This window comes from Pseudophryne corroboree, chromosome 2, assembly GCF_028390025.1.
Source record: "Pseudophryne corroboree isolate aPseCor3 chromosome 2, aPseCor3.hap2, whole genome shotgun sequence".
Lineage (NCBI taxonomy): Eukaryota > Metazoa > Chordata > Amphibia > Anura > Myobatrachidae > Pseudophryne > Pseudophryne corroboree.
Genome location: NC_086445.1, coordinates 60,955,685 through 60,973,341, shown reverse-complemented (window position 1 = coordinate 60,973,341; position 17,657 = coordinate 60,955,685). Strand labels below are relative to the sequence as shown.

Genomic DNA, 17,657 nt, shown 5'->3' with positions numbered 1-17,657 from the left:
GGGGGATAGTACATCAGGAAAATGCGGTAAACAGGGGGTTACCGCATTTTCCGCTTAGTACATCCCGCTCAAGGTTTGGAGAGAGATGAAGTACCAACCAGTCAGCTCATGTCATTTTTCAAACAGCCTTTAAATGACAGTTAGGAGCTGATTGGTTGGTACTTTCTTTCTCCAAGCTTTGATACATCTCCCTCACAGGGGGTCATTCCGAGTTGTTCGCTCGTTGCTGATTTTCGCAACGGAGCGATTAAGGCAAAAATGCGCATGGTACGCAGCGCGCATGCGCTAAGTATTTCAGCACAAAACTTAGTAGATTTACTCACGTCCGAACGAAGAATTTTCATCGTTGAAGTGATCGGAGTGTGATTGACAGGAAGTGGGTGTTTCTGGGCGGAAACTGACCGTTTTCTGGGAGTGTGCGGAAAAACGCAGGCGTGCCAGGATAAAACGCGGGAGTGGCTCGAGAATCGTGCGAGCGGCTGGCCGAACGCAGGGCGTGTATGTGACGTCAAACCAGGAACGAAACAGGCTGAGCTGATCGCAGTGTAGGAGTAGGTCTGTAGCTACTCAGAAACTGCTAAGAATTATTTATTCGCAGTTCTGCTAATCTTTCGTTCGCTATTCTGATAAGCTAAGATACACTCCCAGAGGGCGGCGGCCTAGCGTGTGCAATGCTGCTAAAAGCAGCTAGCGAGCGAACAACTCGGAATGAGGGCCACAGAGAGGTAAGGTATACACAGGGCAGACTTGACGACCGACCCACCGTTGCGACGACAGAGCGGTAGATTCAGGCAAGCATATACATTTGCCGAATGGCTGCTCGATATCTCGGTCCTGACATCCATCTGGGCTGGCAAATTAATTTAGCCTGTCCAGGTTTGATGTCAGCCCCTGCAACAAGTGTAAGGGCAGTCGGCGAACCACACATTCACACACAGATGTGCCAATATATCTTCAGATTTTTCGCCCAGCGGCTGTGCTGCACAACCGGCGCGATAAGTCTGTGTGTGACGTCTTTCTCAAACATATCGGGTACACACACGCACTGACCGCCTCGCGATATATCGGCCATTACAGTCTCAGGGTATGTGCACACAGCCTAGTAAAATGTGACGTACAGTAGTTTAGAGGGGGTTTCTACCTTGTTAAGATGACTTTAATGCCTTGGCCGGTAAATAGCCTATTGCAGCAGCTTTTACTAAAGAAATTGTTTCATGTTTCTGTTTTTTCCATTTGTGTTTTCACCAATGGTTTATACGTTGTCATTTATGCAGTTGTTCTTTCGTTGCCCTTGGATATAACACACAACTGCTGTGGAAACAAATCTATTCACATTCTACACCCAGCCCATACATTTTACCGAATGATTAGAGGAAGCTAAATATACAGCACATGACTAGACTGCAGCCATGCCAAAGCCTCAGCAACGTTATAATGAAGGGTGCCGTGAATGCAGAGTGTATATGTGCTCCTGAGTGTGGTCATTGGGGGTCATTCCGAGTTGTTCGCTCGTTGCCGATTTTCGCTATATTGCAATTAGTCGCTTACTGCTCATGCGCAAGGTTCGCAGAGCACATGCGCTTAGTTATTTTACACAAAAGTTTGGTATTTTACTCACGGCATAAGGTTTTTTCATCGTTCTGGTGATTGTACTGTGATTGACAGGAAGTGGGTGTTTCTGGGCGGAAACTTGCAGTTTTCTGGGCTTGTGCAAAAAAACGCTGGCGTTTCTGGGAAAAACGCGGGAGTGTCTGAAGAAACGGGGGGAGTGTCTGGGCGAACGCTGGGTGTGTTTGTGACGTCAAACCAGGAACGAAACTGACTGAACTGATCGCAGTGGCTGAGTAAGTCTCGAGCTACTCAGAAACTGCTAAGAAATTTCTATTCGCAATTCTGCTAATCTTTCGTTCGCAATTCTGCTATGCTAAGATTCACTCCCAGTAGGCGGCGGCTTAGCGTGTGCAATGCTGCTAAAAGCAGCTAGCGAGCGAACAACTCGGAATGAGGGCCCTTGTCCAGTGCCATTGGAATTACTGTGGTGTAGGGCAGACGGCAGCGTGGCATTATTCCTGGGCTGATACATAGCGTGTGACCAGCGCTGCTTTCATCCCCGGGTTATATAAACGTGTCTTTTCCAAGCTCCATCTGTCCGCCAGCTGTGATTACCCGTCTCTCCACTCCTGGCTGCAGATAAAGGTGCTTCCAGTTGTTTAGAGAATTGTGCACAGCAAAGCTGACACAGCTCTGTAATTGGATATATCATGCGCAGCAGAAGACCATGTGTTTCCTGTTAACTCTCCTAGCAATGTATTTTCTGTGCATTTATGTCATACTTGCCGACATTCTGATCCCCAGTCATCCCCCTGGGGGGGCTACTGCGGGCGGGTGGCATCTGGCCGGGAGACTTGCCCACTCTTCTGGGAGCCTCCTGGCCGTTCTGCGAGAGAAGGCAAGTGTGATTTATAGATTTATATTCCTCATCACTTCAATTCTACAAAAGTGGGTGAAAATTTAAATTGTTACCTACTTTTCATCTTAAAGGTAACGCAGGAGATATCGCAGATATCTCCTGCTTGCCTTCTTCTCCCAAGCTGGCCCTGCTTTCCCATACACTAGTATGGGGACCTCATTCAATGCAATACGAAAATACAATATTTCTCTGACGTCCTAGTGGATGCTGGGAACTCCGTAAGGAACATGGGGAATAGACGGGCTCCGCAGGAGACTGGGCACTCTTAAAAGAAAGATTAGGTACTATATCTGGTGTGCACTGGCTCCTCCCTCTATGCCCCTCCTCCAGACCTCAGTTAGAATCTGTGCCCGGCCAGAGCTGGGTGCTCCTAGTGAGCTCTCCTGAGCTTGCTAGAAAGAAAGTATTTGTTAGGTTTTTTTGTTTTCAGTGAGATCTGCTGGCAACAGACTCACTGCTACGTGGGACTGAGGGGAGAGAAGCAAACCTACCTGCTTGCAGCTAGCTTGTGCTTCTAAGGCTACTGGACACCATTCGCTCCAGAGGGATCGAACACAGGGCCCGACCTCGATCGTCCATTCCCGGAGCTGCGCCGCCGTCCCCCTTGCAGAGCCAGAAGACGGAAGGTAAAGATGAAAAACGGCGGCTGAAGACTCCTGTCTTCATTAAGGTAGCGCACAGCACTGCAGCTGTGCGCCATTGCTCCCATAGCACACCACACACTCCGGTCACTGTTGGGTGCAGGGCGCTGGGGGGGGGGCGCGCCCTGGGCAGCAATTAGTTTACCTTTTGGCAAAAATAGCACATAATACAGTGTATAACACTGTATATGTGCAAAACCCCCCGCCATTAACATTATAAAAAGCGGGAGAAGCCCGCCGCTGAGGGGGCGGGGCTATCTTCCTCAGCACAGCCAGCGCCATTTTCTCTTCACAGCTCCGCTGGAAGGACGCTCCCCAGACTCTCCCCTGCAGTATTCAGTACGACAAGGGTAAAAAAGAGAGGGGGGGCACATAAATTTAGGCGCAAATTGGTGTTAATAAGCAGCTATTGGGAAAAATCACTCAGTATAGTGAAAATCCCTGTGTTATATAGCGCTGTGGTGTGTGCTGGCATACTCTCTCTCTGTCTCCCCAAAAGGACTTTGTGGGGTCCTGTCCTCAGTCAGAGCATTCCCTGTGTGTGTGCGGTGTGTCGGTACGGCTGTGTCGACATGTTTGATGTGGAGGGCTACGTGGAGGCGGAGCAGGAGCCGATAAGTGTGATGTCACCCCCTACGGGGCCGACACCGGAGTGGATGGATATGTGGAAGCTATTAACCGACAGTGTCAACTCTTTACATAAAAGGTTTGAAGACGTAACAGCCTTGGGACAGCCGGCATCTCAGCCCGCGCCTGCCCAGGCGTCTCAGAGGCCATTAGGGCTCAAAAACGCCCGCTAGCTCAGATGGCAGACACAGATGTCGACACGGAGTCTGACTCCAGTGTAGACGAGGATAAGACAAATGTACAGTCCACAAGGGCCATCCGATGCATGATTACGGCAATGAAAAATGTGTTGCACATTTCTGACATTAACCCGGTTACCACTAAAAAGGGTATTATGTTTGGGGAGAAAAAGCAGCCAGTGACTTTTCCCCCATCTGATGAATTAAATGAATTGTGTGAAGAAGCGTGGGGTTCCCCTGATAAAAAACTAGTGATTTCTAAGAGGTTACTGATGGCGTACCCTTTCCCGCCAACGGATAGGTTACGCTGGGAGACATCCCCTAGGGTGGACAAGGCGCTCACACGATTATCTTTAAGGGTGGCACTGCCGTCTCGGGATACGGCCGCCCTAAAGGAGCCTGCAGGTAGAAAGCAGGAGGCTATCCTGAAGTCTGTATATACACACTCAGGTACTATACTGAGACCTGCTATTGCTTCAGCATGGATGTGTAGTGCTGCAGCAGCATGGTCTGATACCCTGTCAGACAACATTGATACCCTCGACAGGGATGCTATTTTGCTAACCATAGAGCATATAAAGGACGTTGTCTTGTATATGAGGGATGCACAGAGGGACATTTGCCGGCTGGCATCTAGAATTAATGCAATGTCCATTTCTGCCAGGAGAGTATTATGGACTCGGCAGTGGACAGGTGATGCTGATTCTAAAAGGCACATGGAGGTTTTGCCTTTATAAGGGTGAGGAATTGTTTGGGGACGGTCTCTCGGACCTCGTATCCACAGTAACAGCTGGGAAGTCGACTTTTTTACCTCAGGTTTCCTCACAGCCTAAGAAAGCACCGTATTATCAAGTACAGTCCTTTCGGCCTCAGAAAGGCAAGCGGGTCAGAGGCGCATCCTTTCTGCCCAGAGGCAGGGGTAGAGGGAAAAAGCTGCACCAGACAGCCAGTTCCCAGGAACAAAAATCCTACCCTGCTTCCACTAAGTCCACCGCATGACGCTGGGGCTCCACAGGTGGAGCCAGGTGCGGTGGGGGCGCGTCTCCGGAACTTCAGCGACCAGTGGGTTCGCTCACAGGTGGATCTCTGGGTTCTACAAGTGGTATCTCAGGGATACATGCTGGAGTTCGAGGCGACTCCCCCTCGCCATTACCTCAAATCAGCCTTGCCAGCGGCTCCCAGGGAAAGGGAGGTAGTGCTGGCGGCTATTCACAAGCTGTACCTTCAGCAGGTGATAATCATGGTTCCCCTCCTTCAACAGGGACGGGGTTACTATTCCACAATGTTTGTGGTACCGAAACCAGACTGTTCGGTGAGACCCATTCTAAATTTAAAATCCTTGAACACTTATGTAAGGAAGTTCAAGTTCAAAATGGAATCGCTCAGGGCGGTTATTGCAAGCCTGGAAGAGGGGGATTTTATGGTGTCGCTGGACATCAAGGACGCTTATCTGCATGTCCCCATTTACCCACCTCACCAGGAGTACCTCAGGTTTGTGGTACAAGACTGTCATTACCAATTCCAGACGTTGCCGTTTGGTCTGTCCATGGCACCGAGGGTATTTACCAAGGTAATGGCCGAAATTATGATACTCCTTCGGAAGAAGGGAGTTATAATTATCCCGTACTTGGACGATCTCCTTATAAAGGCGAGGTCCAAGGAGCAGTTGTTAGTCAACGTAGCACTATCTCGGGAAGTGCTGCAACAGCACGGCTGGATTCTGAATATCCCAAAGTCGCAGCTGATTCCTGCGACGCGTCTGCTGTTCTTGGGCATGATTCTGGACACAGAACAGAAGAAGGTGTTTCTCCCGGTGGAGAAGGCCCAGGAATTGTCATCTCTGGTCAGGGACCTCCTGAAACCAAAACAGGTGTTGGTGCATCACTGCACGCGAGTCCTGGGAAAGATGGTAGCTTCTTACGAAGCAATTCCCTTCGGCAGGTTCCATGCAAGGATCTTTCAATGGGATCTGTTAGACAAGTGGTCCGGATCGCATCTTCAGATGCATCGGCTGATCACCCTGTCCCCGAGGGCCAGGGTGTCTCTGCTGTGGTGGCTGCAGAGGGCCGCAGATTCGGCATACAGGACTGGGTACTGGTGACCACGGATGCAAGCCTCCAAGGTTGGGGGGCAGTCACTCAGGGAAGGAACTTCCAAGGACAGTGGTCAAGTCAGGAGACTTCCCTTCACATAAATATTCTGGAACTAAGGGCCATTTACAACGCCCTGAGTCAAGCAGAACCCCTGCTTCAAAACCAACCGGTGCTGATTCAGTCAGACAACATCACGGCGGTCGCCCATGTAAACCGACAGGGCGGCACAAGAAGCAGGATGGCGATGGCAGAAGCCACAAGGATTCTTCGATGGGCAGAGAATCACGTGCTAGCACTGTCAGCAGTGTTCATTCCGGGAGTGGACAACTGGAAAGCAGACTTCCTCAGCAGGCACGACCTCCACCCGGGAGAGTGGGGACTTCATCCAGAAGTCTTCACGCTGATTGTAAATCGTTGGGAACGGCCACAGGTAGACATGATGGCGTCCCGTCTCAACAAAAAGCTAAAAAGATATTGCGCCAGATCAAGAGACCCTCAGGCGATAGCTGTGGACGAACTAGTGACACCGTGGGTGTACCAGTCTGTTTATGTGTTCCCTCCTCTTCCTCTCATACCCAAGGTACTGAGGATTGTAAGAAAGAGATCGTTCCGGATTGGCCAAGAAGAACTTGGTACCCAGAACTACAAGAAATGATCTCAGAGGACCCATGGCCTCTGCCTCTCAGACAGAACCTGTTACAGCAGAGGCCCTGTCTGTTCCAAGACTTACCGCGGCTGCGTTTGACGGCATGGCGGTTGAACGCCGGATCCTAACGGAAAAGGACATTCCAGATGAAGTGATTCCTACGCTGATAAAGGCTAGGAAAGACGTGACAGCACAACATTGTCACCGTATATGGCGAAAATATGTTGCTTGGTGTGAGGCCAGGAAGGCCCCTACAGAAGAATTCCAGCTGGGTCGATTCCTGCACTTCCTACAGTCAGGAGTGACTATGGGCCTAAAATTAGGATCCATAAAGGTCCAGATTTCGGCCCTATCTATTTTCTTTCAAAAATAACTGGCTTCACTGCCTGAAGTTCAGACGTTTGTTAAGGGAGTGCTGCATATTCAGCCCCCTTTTGTGCCTCCAGTGGCACCTTGGGATCTTAACGTTGTGCTGGATTTCCTGAAATCCCACTGGTTTGAGCCACTTAAGACCGTGGAGCTAAAATATCTCACGTGGAAAGTGGTCATGCTATTGGCCTTAGCTTCGGCTAGGCGTGTGTCAGAATTGGCGGCTTTGTCGTGTAAAAGCCCTTATCTGATCTTCCATATGGACAGGGCAGAATTGAGGACTCGTCCCCAATTTCTCCCTAAGGTGGTATCAGCGTTTCTTTGAACCAACCTATTGTGCCTGCGGCTACTAGGGACTTGGAGGACTCCAAGTTACTAGATGTAGTCAGGGCTTTGAAAATATATGTAGCCAGGACGGCTGGAGTCAGGAAAACTGACTCGCTGTTTATCCTGCATGCGCCCAACAAGTTGGGTGCACCTGCTTCAAAGCAAACTATTGCGCGCTGGATCTGTAGCACGATTCAGCAAGCTCATTCTGCGGCAGGATTGCCGCATCCTAAATCGGTAAAAGCCCATTCCACAGGGAAGGTGGGCTCTTCTTGGGCGGCTGCCCGATGGGTCTCTGCTTTACAGCTTTGCTGAGCTGCTACTTGGTCGGGTTCAAACACGTTTGCTAAGTTCTACAAGTTTGATACCCTGGCTGAGGAGGACCTTGCCTTTGCTCATTCAGTGCTGCAGAGTCATCCGCACTCTCCCGCCTGTTTGGGAGCTTTGGTATAATCCCCATGGTCCTTACGGAGTACCCAGCATCCACTAGGACGTCAGAGAAAATAAGAATTTACTCACCGGTAATTCTATTTCTCGTAGTCCGTAGTGGATGCTGGGCGCCCGTCCCAAGTGCGGATTGTCTGCAATACTTGTATATAGTTATTGCTTAACTAAAGGGTTATTGTTATGAGCCATCTGTTACGGAGGCTCAGTTGTTATTCATACTGTTAACTGGGTATAGTTATCACGAGTTGTACGGTGTGATTGGTGTGGCTGGTATGAGTCTTACCCGGGATTCCAAATCCTTTCCTAGTAATGTCAGCTCTTCCGGGCACAGTTTCCCTAACTGAGGTCTGGAGGAGGGACATAGAGGGAGGAGCCAGTGCACACCAGATATAGTACCTAATCTTTCTTTTAAGAGTGCCCAGTCTCGTGCGGAGCCCGTCTATTCCCCATGGTCCTTACGGAGTTCCCAGCATCCACTACGGACTACGAGAAATAGAATTACCGGTGAGTAAATTCTTATTTTTTGAGGCTTAACTGTGGGAATATTTGCCATGGTGAATGCTCCTGCTGCTTACCTATGGGAAGCAGGTCCGGCTTGCGAACAGGGATCCTCCCGGATCCCTCCGCCACTGTCCTCCCTTCCGCCGGACACCAGCTGCATGTGCGCCTGCGTAAATCCTGGTTCTGGCTAACACAGTAGCGCAAGCACTGACAGATTTTGTAGCGGTGAAAAAATTTGTGGAGACGGCGGATTTTCACATCGGCTGTCAGATTTGCGTCGGCACACGCGGAGAGTCAGAATGTTGATTATCAGGGGGCGCAAGATAATTAACATGATGGATATGCCCCATAGAGAGGTATATTTGTTTTCTGTGCCTCGAAGCAGAGAAAAATTAAGCAAGTTACTCTTTTCGGAGCACTCGTTATAATATTTGTGTTAAAATGTAACCTTTTTAATGAAAATGTATTAAAAATATTAAACTAGTCTATATAGCTGTTGACTCGTTCTGATCGACACAGAACACAAACCAAAGTATCCTGTAAGGTAGTGTTTTTCAACCACTTTGCCGTAGCACACTAGTGTGCCATGAGCAGTCCCCAGGTGTGCCGCCATATAAGCACAACCAGGCCGTCAGTGTTTTGCCGCTACTGAGGCCCTGGAACGATCAATACTGGTGGGTTTAGTGGTTGCAGAGCCAGTTCTAATTTTGGGCCCGGGCAGTGTTGGGTTCTTCTGGCTTTCTCGGATATGGCTCAGGCGTTACCTATGAAGAAGCTGCAACATGACATCCTAGGACACGCAACTGCACCATGCATCACCATTATATTTGAGTGTGCCTTGGCAATATTTAAATCTTGTTCAGTGTGCCGCGAGTTGTAAAAGGTTGAAAATATCTGCTGTAAGGCCTTGAATAGAAAAATCAGTGTGATATACACTGTTGGTTATATAATCCTGCAGGTGGGAATGTAAATTGAACACAGAATAAGCAATTAGCTGTGCACTCCCACCTATTGCAGAATCCTCAAGGTAAAAATATATCTTGTACTTATCTCCGCACCACTTGAGGTTGTACAAATACGAACACCTTAGCACCAGGTTGTGCAACAACAGCATGTAATCAAGCAAAACATGTCATCCTTCATATTCCAAAATTGCAGTGACTTTTGGAGAAATTCTCCAGGAACAAATCCATTGGAAACAGGTGTCTCCTAACGGGAGTTGGGTTGCGGTATTGCAGGATGCACCCAGGGCACTCCTGCATCCCACCTAGAAGAAATAAATGTGTATGATGTCAGTGTGTGGTGATCGGGATAGCATAACTGTCGTCAAAGGTGCTGAAAGGGGACCTCCCATGTGGTGTGGAGACCCTGGAAGTCACGGGTATGATTTATAGTCAAGTGAGGGCTTCCTGTTCCTCCTGAGGTGTGCGCTGAAATGAGCGATAACGCTGTGGTTTTGCTCAAACAGGAGTTTTAGCACCTCTAAACAGGACTTGACATGAGTGCCCAAGAGGGTAACAATTGAATTGCTCCGGTGGGTGCCAATTATGATTGGGTGCCCACTAAACATTTGAGGGCGCACACTGTAGTGAAAGTTTTAGTGTGCTTCCACAGCAAAGCGCCTGAATAACCAAAGGTTTGCATTCGTCCTGTTGTGTGGAAACGTGAATGTGCCTAATTAGCAAGCAAAAGGACCCGCCCATCCCAAATTTGTTTGACATGGGTTTCCCCCATAACTTGATGCTCCAGAGGCTAACATAAGTCCATTTTTATTTTTTTAAATTAACGGTCATTTGTGGGGGATTTTCTCTCTTAATTCATGGGATTTCTCCCTCTCTCCCTTTCAGACTCTCCACCGCTGTTCAAAACTTCAAACGGGCTCTCAAGACCCACTTCTTCATGAAACCCAGCCATCTCTTATCCTAACCCACTGCTCCTTGCTCCAACAGTACCTCACTGTCTACCCCATTGTGTCACCCCTATCTGTCTGCCCCTCCCCTTTAGAATGAAGCTCTTAGGAGCAAGGCCCTCTTCCCTCTTGTGCTTTTCCTTCTCTTAAGGTCCGTACACATGGAGCGATTTTGACTATGAGCGATTTTGACTGAGTGATTTACCTTGAACTGGCAGTAGGCGATTTTGACTATCTTTACCAGCGATTTTGACTTAGTGTGTAAGCTATTTTGGCTATGGGCGATTTTGACTCGCTCATTTTAAATAAGGGGATGTTTTTACTTTTCCAGCGACATAGTGAAAATTTACTTGCCTGCACCGTCTATTTTTCCCCGCGATAGCGACCTGGCTGGGACGCGCATTGCTGTCGCTGGCTGTGTTCACACGGAGCGATATGCACTAACTTTTATGTACTTTGTTAGGTGCTGCAGAACCCTTGTGGCGCCATATAAATAAAGGATGATAATTGTGTCACTATCTGAGACCGATCTGGATGACAGTGTAACCATGGAGATATGACCGCCGCAAAACCAGCCTCCTGTACGTCCCATGCCTAATTAGTAACCACACCGCTGACAAGTGTAGGGTTATGAATGTGGTAGAACTGGAACTCTGAGTCAGACTTCAGCAGCCCGTTCTGCAGTGCAGACGTCTCGTCCCAAATGTTTCACCTCCGATTACCAACATGAACGTCCTGCCTCCCCTGTGCTGTAAGTCCTGTGGAAAGTTGCTTTTGCATCTCCTGTTTAGCTCTTATACTTTTGCATTCATTATTTATTTCTGCTGTATGAGGTTTCATTTTAGTATTGCTTTTTTTTGTTATCTCTATGAACTTTGTTTCCTGGTTGATGGGACATAAGCCTCCGCCTCTGTGATATGTGTGTTGTGTTACGTCTCTGACAGACATCTGTGTATAGCGTATCCCGCCTCCTAGTGCTGTACTCTGCAGCTGTCCTGTTTTCTTATGCTTTGTTTGGAATAAAGAAATAAAGGTTTGGGACATATTCTGCAGACTGCTTCAGACTTCCCTTTCCACATAAATGGATGTATCTAGCCTTGGGGGTATATTTATCATCAAATATTTGCGGGATATATAAATAGCAGTTTTCGGGGGCTACATTCAAATATTTAGTATCACCCAGAAGTACTACGGAGATATCTGCTGTATAACCTCCTGTATACATTTATCCAGCTCTTACCTATCATAGTGCCCAAAATAATATATAGACTGCAAATGCAAGGACCCATAATAATTAAGTACCTAAGGGCAGATACAGTAGGTCGGGAGCTAGTCCAGGTATAAGGAGTCTCCACCTTCAAGTGTACATAGCAGTGCCGTAACTAGGCATTTTAGCGCTGTGTGCAAGAAACGTCATTGGCGCGCCCCCCCCCCCCCTATGCAAGATAGGGGCAGTGCGCGCCGCAGGTGCGCGAAAAATATATAGGGGCGTGGCCACAAAATAATAGCAATTCATACTACGGTGCACAGTAGTCTCCATTATTCAAATTACGCTGCACAGTAGCGCCACTACACCAGGTAGATCCCCTTTTACACATTACGGCAGACAGCGTCCCCTTTTTTACACATTACGGCAGACAGCGTCCCCCTTTTTACACATTACGGCAGACAGCGTCCCCCTTTTTACACATTACGGCAGACAGCGTCCCCCTTTTTACACATTACGGCAGACAGCGTCCCCCTTTTTACACATTACGGCAGACAGCGTCCCCCTTTTTACACATTACGGCAGACAGCGTCCCCCTTTTTACACATTACGGCAGACAGCGTCCCCCTTTTTACACATTACGGCAGACAGCGTCCCCTTTTTACACATTACGGCAGGCAGCGTCCCCTTTTTACACATTACGGCAGACAGCGCCCCCCTTTTTACACATTACGGCAGACAGCGCCCCCCTTTTTACACATTACGGCAGACAGCGCCCCCCTTTTTACACATTACGGCAGACAGCGTCCCCCTTTTTACACATTACGGCAGACAGCGTCCCCCTTTTTACACATTACGGCAGACAGCGTCCCCTTTTTACACATTACGGCAGACAGCGTCCCCTTTTTACACATTACGGCAGACAGTCCCCCTTTTTACACATTACAGCAGGCAGCGTCCCCTTTTTACACATTACGGCAGACAGCGCCCCCCTTTTTACACATTATGGCAGACAGCGTCTCCTTTTTACACATTACGGCAGACAGTCCCCCTTTTTACACATTTACAGCAGGCAGCAAACCGAAAGAGGCCCAGGCTATGCTAACACACCGGCAACATAAATATGCACCTTAACAAATTCTGTGTGGGTGTGGTTTGTATAATATGGATCTACTTAAAATATATATATATATTTTATATACTGTGTATATATGTGTGTGTGTGTGTGTGTGTGTATGTATGTGTGTATATATATATATATATATATATATATATATATATATATATATCCTTTATTATTATTATTATCATCCTTTATATGGCGCCTCAAGGGTTCTGCAGCGCGCAATTACAGTTGAACACAATATAGGACAAGTACAGGGTAACCAAGCATAACTACATCAGTAGAGAGCACTGAGATAAGTAACAAGGTGGCCAAAAACTGCAAGATTTGGGCAGTTCAGGATTATTAAAGTAAGAAAAGATGAGGGAAGAGGGCCCTACTTGTGAGAGCTTACATTCTGAAGGGGAAGGGCAAGATGGGTGACACAGATGGAGTAGACCGAGCGTGGGACAGAGGGTTAGGATGAGATTTGGCTGGGTTTGGTAAAGAAGTGGGTCTTAATAGCCCGTTTGAAGTTCTGTGGAGAGTCTGAGGGGGAGTGGTAGAGAATTCCAGAGTAAGGGAGCAGCACGTGAAAAATCTTGGAGATAGAAGTGGGAGGAAGTAAAGAGAAGACAGGAGAGTCGGCGTGCATTAGCAGAGCGAAGAGGAGGGGTGGTCTTCAGTATGCCGACTGACGGGATCCCGGCGCACAGTATACCAGCGCCGGGATCCCGACAGCCGGCATACCGACACTTATTCTCCCTCGTGGTGGTCCACGACCCCCCTGGAGGCAGAATAAAATACGCGCCACCGTGCCCATAGCGTGGCGAGCGCAGCGAGCCCGCAAGGGGCTCATTTGCGCTCGCCACACTGTCGGTAAGCCGGCGGTCGGGCTCCCGGCGCCGGTATGCTGGTCGCCGGGAGCCCGACCGCCGGCATATCGTAGTGAACCCGTGTGGGAGAGTAAAGGCAGATAAGATGTAAGTGAGAGAGGAGTGGGTGAGTGCTTTGTGAGTGTGAGAAGTTTGAATTGGATTCTGAAAGGGAAGGGAAGCCAGTGAAGGGCCTGTAGGAGAGGGGAGGTGGACGTAGTGTGTTTGGTGAGAAAGATGAGCCTGGCTGCAGCACTGATGATAGATTGGAGTGGAGATAGGTAATTGTCAGGAAGGCCAGTTAGGAGGAGATTACAGTAATCCAGTCTGGAAATAATCAGTGAGTTGATAATGATCTTGGTTGCATCCTGGGTCAGAGGGGGTCTGATCCTGGAAATGTTTGAGATGAAAATAACAGGTTTGTGAGAGGTTCTGAATGTGTGGTTTGAAGGAGAGGGAGGAGTCAAGGACTACACCAAGACAGCGTACTTGGGGGCTAAAGCATCGCTATCGCCGGGGCTAGATTGAGCCTGCATGCAGGCTCAATCTAGCGGGTCGCTCACTTCACCGCTGTGTGAAGTGAGCGCCCCCCCCCCCGTTTGTCCCCCCCTCGCTCAGCACATCGCGCTGTGCTAAGCGGGGGGAAAGATGTGTGCTGAGCGGTCTGTGTTAAGATCGCTCAGTACACATCTTCCCCCGTCAGTACCCCCCTTAAGTAGTATTATCAATGGATAATGAGATTGTGGGAGGTGAGGTTGTGCGGGAGGGAGGGAAGATGATCAGCTCAGTCTTGGACATGTTGAGTTTAAGGAAGCGCTGGGACATCCAAGAAGAGATAGCAGCAGATAGACAGTTGGAGGTACAAGTGAGGAGAGCTCAGGGGAGGAAAGGTAGATTTGAGTGTCATCAGGATAGAGGTGATATTGGAAGTTAAAAGAACTAATGAGTTCACCTAAAGAGGATGTATAGAGAGAGAAAAGGAGAGGACCAAGAACAGAACCTTGGGGGACACCGTTAGTGGAAGTAGGGGGGAGGTAGTGTTATGAGAGGAGACGGAGAAGGAACGATCAGAGAGGTAGGAGGACAGCCAGTAGAGGGCTGTATCACGCAGACCAAGAGAGTGAAGGATTTGCAGAAGGAGAGGGTGGTCCACAGTGTCAAAAGCAGCAGAGAGGTCAAGAAGAATAAGCAGAGAGTAGGTGTCCTTAGATTTGGCTACATGGAGGTCATTGCAGACTTTTGTGAGGGCAGTTTCAGTGGAGTGGAAAGAGCAGAAACCAGACTGGAATGGGTCCAGCAGTGAGTGGGAGGAAAGAGAGGCAGTTATAGACAATACACTCAAGGAGATTGGAAGCAAAAGGGAGGAGAGAGATGGGTTGTTAGTTGGAGAGGGTGTTTGGATCAAGGGTAGGTTTTTTAAGAACAAGGGAGACAAGAACATGCTTGAAGGCAGAGAGGACAGTGCCTGATGAGAGGGAGAGATTGAGAAGGTGGCCAAGATGGGAACAGGCAGAAGGAGAGAGGTAGCGGGGGAGGGGATAGGGTCAAGTGGGGAGGTGGTGGTGGGGGAGGAACAGATGAGGGTCATGACTTCCTCACCAGATACATGGGAGAAAGATGTCAGAGTTGGTGAGATGGAAGGGGAGAGGTGGCAAGGGATGGGTGGTGGCTGATTGGTCTGGTGGGATGTGATTTCCTGACTTATGGAGTCAATCTTGGATGTAAAATAAGTGGCAAAGTCAAGAGCAGACAATGAGGATGGGAGAGGAGGTGGTAGTGGACAGAGGAGGGAGTTCACAGTGGCAGAGGTGCGGGTGTTGGAAGACTGGGTAAAGATGAGAATTTTGAAGTATGATTGATTGTTTAGCGAGGGAAAGGGCAGCACTGAAGGATGAGAGCATACATTTAAAATGGAGGAAGTCTGCCTTAGAGCGTGATTTCCTCCACTGTCGCTCAGCAGTACCTACGTGAGCATTTTTGAGGATATCTGGTGCATTTGGTGTGCCAGGGTTGAGGTGTTGATCTGTGAGGGTGAATAGTGGTTGGTGGATCGACAGTCAAGGGCAGAAGTAAGAGATGCATTGTATAGAGATGTGGCTGGTTCAGGGCATGAGAGAGAGAGAGAATAGGAGAGAGAAGTAAGTCGAACAGGGAGGGTAGGTGGGAGGTGTCAATAGCCTCAATGATACGCTTAGTGATGGTAGCCTTAGGAGGGAGAGATGGGGAAGCGGAGAAAGATAAGTTGAAAGAGAGCAGGTGGTGGTCAGAGAGGGAAAAAGGGGAATTGGAGAAATATTGCAGCAGTGAGTGAAAACCAGATCCAGTGATCTCCCGTCACATGGGAGGGTGAGGTGGTCTACTGGGAAAGACCAAGTGAAGAGGTGAGGATAAGGATAAAATTAATATTATATAAAAACATCCGGCACTCACTTCATTAATAACGATCCCCGTTGCCCTCCGTAAATGTAGTACAACTACCATGTAGTGGAGTTTTGACGGTGGCACTCAGGAATAAAGACAAGGGCTGTGAAGTGGCTGTCATTTTTCTCTTTATTCCTGAGTGCCGCTGACAACTCCTCTATCTATATATACACAGCCTGCTGATCCACACACGCTGAGGGGCGGAGGCATACTTACTTATGACGTGAGGGAAAACTGTAGCTGTGCTGAATACATGTGCATTGCTCTGCTCTGCCTCCACTTTAACCCGATTGGCAGTGTCTGTGTCCTATAGGATAGCCGCATCAAGCAGCAATGGGTCAGTTGGGTGCTAGCCCAAAAGTGTTGAATGTAGTTACCGCCCAAGGGGCACATGCCACACTGCCCCCCGGTCCAGCCAGCCAGTGGTCCTGAGGACGCTGATCTAAATTATAATAAATTCTTCAGTTTAACATGGAGTAAAATTGAGGTTCTTAGCTCAATTTTGGCCAAACATGCAGACCCACCTACCATATCATGGTGACCTCATCAGGTGGGCCCCTAACAGCAAATGCCAGGACTCATACTAAGGGTTTTTATTAGTATGGGTCCTTGCATTTGCTGTCTACATATTACAATGGGCACTATGATATATAAGATGTGAACACATTTATATAATATGTCCTTATTAGGGATGTTAGGGACCAACCTGATGAGGGCCTGCATTTTTGGCCAAAATTGTGCTAAGAACCTCAGTTGTGCTTCATGGTAACCTGTAGATTTATTATAATTATTTATATATACACATTATTCAGTACTTGCAAATATTAAGTATCACCCCAATGTTCCATAGAGAGACTGAAGCAGAGATCTTATATCTGCTATGGGGTCGGGGCTAAAGTGGCGGCGGTCAGAATACTGACTGTGGCATCCCAAAGGTTAGAATCCGGTCAGGGGTTGGGTAAGTTTGCTTAACCCTCCCTTACCGAAGCCTAAACCTAGCGCCCACCCTCCGTGGCTTACCTCTCCGGCTGTCACAGATGTCTGCTCCGGGATTGTGATCTCATTTGGGATGCCGAGCAGTGTCTGTATTTTGACTGACCGGATCCCTGCCGTCTGGTTCCTGACCAGATCCCCCCTGCTAAGGCCCTCCATTTCTGACAGCAGCCGCAGCCCACAAAGGTTTCTGCAGGGACTGCAAAGCTGTCCAATTTACCCAGCTCCAAAATGGGAGCACTTGATTTCTGCATTTACAGAGTGCTGGGGGCAAGTTTTTCAAACACCGGTGAAAGCTGTTTGTTTTCTGTTTACTGGAATGTTCCTCTCTACTGCTCTCATGCAATAAAATTCCCTAACTTGTTCACGCTGAGGTGTCAGAATAAACACACATCTCTAGGACGGTATGTGGTCATTATATTCACATTCAGGATGTCAAGACCATAATGTTGACATTCAACCTGTCGTCATTCCCAATGTCGACACTGACCTAATGTACACACTGTAAGAATGTCAATGTTGTGAGAATATGATCAAGTTTAGGCGTACATTTAGGTAAAATCTCATTGTTGACATGTCGACGGTCTATAATTACAATGCCGACATGTGAAATATCCATTCTGAATTTGCCGACATTATGCTGTCTATATAATATGCCACACTTCCCATGACAAGGTAGCAGCACAAGAGGTGCTGACCTGTGTGCAATAACTTGGTTTAGGGAACTGGATTAGGCTATTTGTTTTTATTTTTTTTGTTTTTTGTTTTTACATTTCTGTATTGCTGCAAAATATCCTGGGGCAATAAGCGTTTACTGCTTTACCGGCCAGTAGGTATGTGCGTGCTTGCA

The 17,657-nt window shown here is 48.3% G+C and overlaps 1 protein-coding gene across 1 annotated transcript in view; it reads left to right on the top strand.

Moving 5' to 3' along the window:
* Nucleotides 1-17,657, top strand: part of SYTL2 (synaptotagmin like 2) — a 194,809-nt gene that overhangs the window by 41,741 nt on the left and 135,411 nt on the right. The window lies entirely within an intron of this gene.